At 41.8% G+C, this 1,864-nt stretch overlaps 1 pseudogene; it reads right to left on the bottom strand.

The window, feature by feature from the left end:
• Positions 1–749: 749 nt before the first annotated feature.
• LOC138434875 (small nucleolar RNA SNORA70) lies at positions 750–852 on the bottom strand (annotated as a pseudogene).
• Positions 853–1,864: the final 1,012 nt, after the last annotated feature.

Raw genomic sequence — 1,864 nt, 5'->3', positions numbered from 1 at the left:
TCGGGTTTTATGGTGATGGGATTAGTTTACGGGTGGTCTTTGGCCAGTCACTCTAATTCAGTCTTTCCTGGTGGCGCACACATCGCTCAGCCAAGATGGACACTAGCGAGAGGGGTTCTGGGAAGTGGATGGACACGCAGTGTCTCCTTTAGACCTTTCCCGAACTCTTCCAGCTGGTGGTGGCTTATTAGTTCCGTATTCCTTACCAGGATCTCCTGTCATAAAACAACTCATGCAAATGGTTACTATGATGCCTGGCCAGGGTGGGCAGTTTCAATCTGTGTGCTTCCCCTAACAGGTTTGTCTTAAGTTCTTTATCTGCACTGTTTCTTTTTTTTGTTTTTGACAGGAAAGTAGGATTTATTGGTGGGTGTGAGTAAGGAGGGTAAGGCCCTTATGAGTTCAGGGCTCACTATTTGTTCAGAGGACCACAGTTAAGGATGTATTTGACCCTACAGCCATCTGGGATGAGTCAGTTTTCTGCAACCATGTTTTCAAACTTATCCACCTTAAACTTAGTAAATCTCCATTTCTTGGAGATGTGCATCTTCTGGTGACCAGGGAACTTGGCCTTGCAGAGGGCCTCAATCACGTGCTCCTTGTTCTGCAGTTTGGTGCAAATGGATGTTATGACTTGGCCAATGTAGACCCTGGCCACTGTGCCCTGGGACTCTCCAAAAGGTACCTTGCATACCTGTCTGGAGCCTAGACTGAGGACAGCATGCCAATCATGAATGTTCACTATAAAGGACTGTTTCCAAGGTCCCTTAGGGCAACCTGTACAGGCAACAGGCTGCATACACTTACCTAGGAGGCTGCTGTTTGCAGCTTATCTGCTCTAATTTGCATAAAAATTCTTTCTGATCATTTTGGTTGTTGTGTCCAATTAAGAGATGAACACACTGAGACCCAAATGTACACAACTAGTTAGTGGAAGGAGCTAGAATTCACATCTAGGACTTCTTATATCATGAAGCGCATAGACCTTATTAAACCATGGTAGAGGTTTAAACAGTGAACCTGGGTCTCCTGCACAGCAGGCAGATTATTTACTGTCTGAGCCACCAAGGAAGCCCAAAACGGAGATTGAAATGCAAAAAGTAATTAATTCTGTTGCCAGTGCTGAGTCATGTGGGGGCAGGGGAGGGAGGAAAGATAAGAAAAGGCTTCAAATAAGAGGTGACCCCCTGTGGACATTTCCTTTGTAGAAAAAGACTTAGAAGCAAATATGTGGTCCATGGTCCTATAGCATATTTTCTAATATGAGAGAAAAAAAAAAAAGGATGGAGGCAGAATGGTATCTGAATAGGCTCAGCGCCCCTGGAAAACTGCAAACCTCCAATGTAATTGGGACTTCAGGGACCTGGTATTGCTTGTTCTACTAAAGCACTTGAAATTTCATGAATAAAAGGTTTTCTATGAATACAAATTATTGTGATTGTTTACATTAGATCACAGAAACACTATAAACACTCAAAGAGAAGGGAAGATGCCTGAACCTATTTGTTTAGCATATGAAACAGACAGGAACCTGGATACTTTTGATATCACTTGTTAGGCAGTTTTCTTAACCAGACATCCAAGACCAAGAAATTCTTTTAGTCATATCTGATTCTGTTCTTTTGCATAAACCTTGACTTGAGTGGTGCCATAATTTTCCATGAAGTAATTATCAGAATTTTTTTAGTCTGTCCAGGTTTTTGGACATCAGGTAGACATAGAATTGAGAGGCTAATTTTAATTCTTCCTATTATTTTAAAGCTTCCTCAAATAAAACTACTTAACAGATGATGGTTCCCTGGTAGTCTAGCAAATGTTCCATAGGGAATTTGGTAGCTTAAGAGAACCAAACAGAATTTCTCTG

Source organism: Ovis canadensis, chromosome 2 (assembly GCF_042477335.2).
Source record: "Ovis canadensis isolate MfBH-ARS-UI-01 breed Bighorn chromosome 2, ARS-UI_OviCan_v2, whole genome shotgun sequence".
Lineage (NCBI taxonomy): Eukaryota > Metazoa > Chordata > Mammalia > Artiodactyla > Bovidae > Ovis > Ovis canadensis.
The sequence above is the reverse complement of the archived record's forward strand: the minus strand, read 5'-3'. Positions and strand labels throughout refer to the sequence as shown.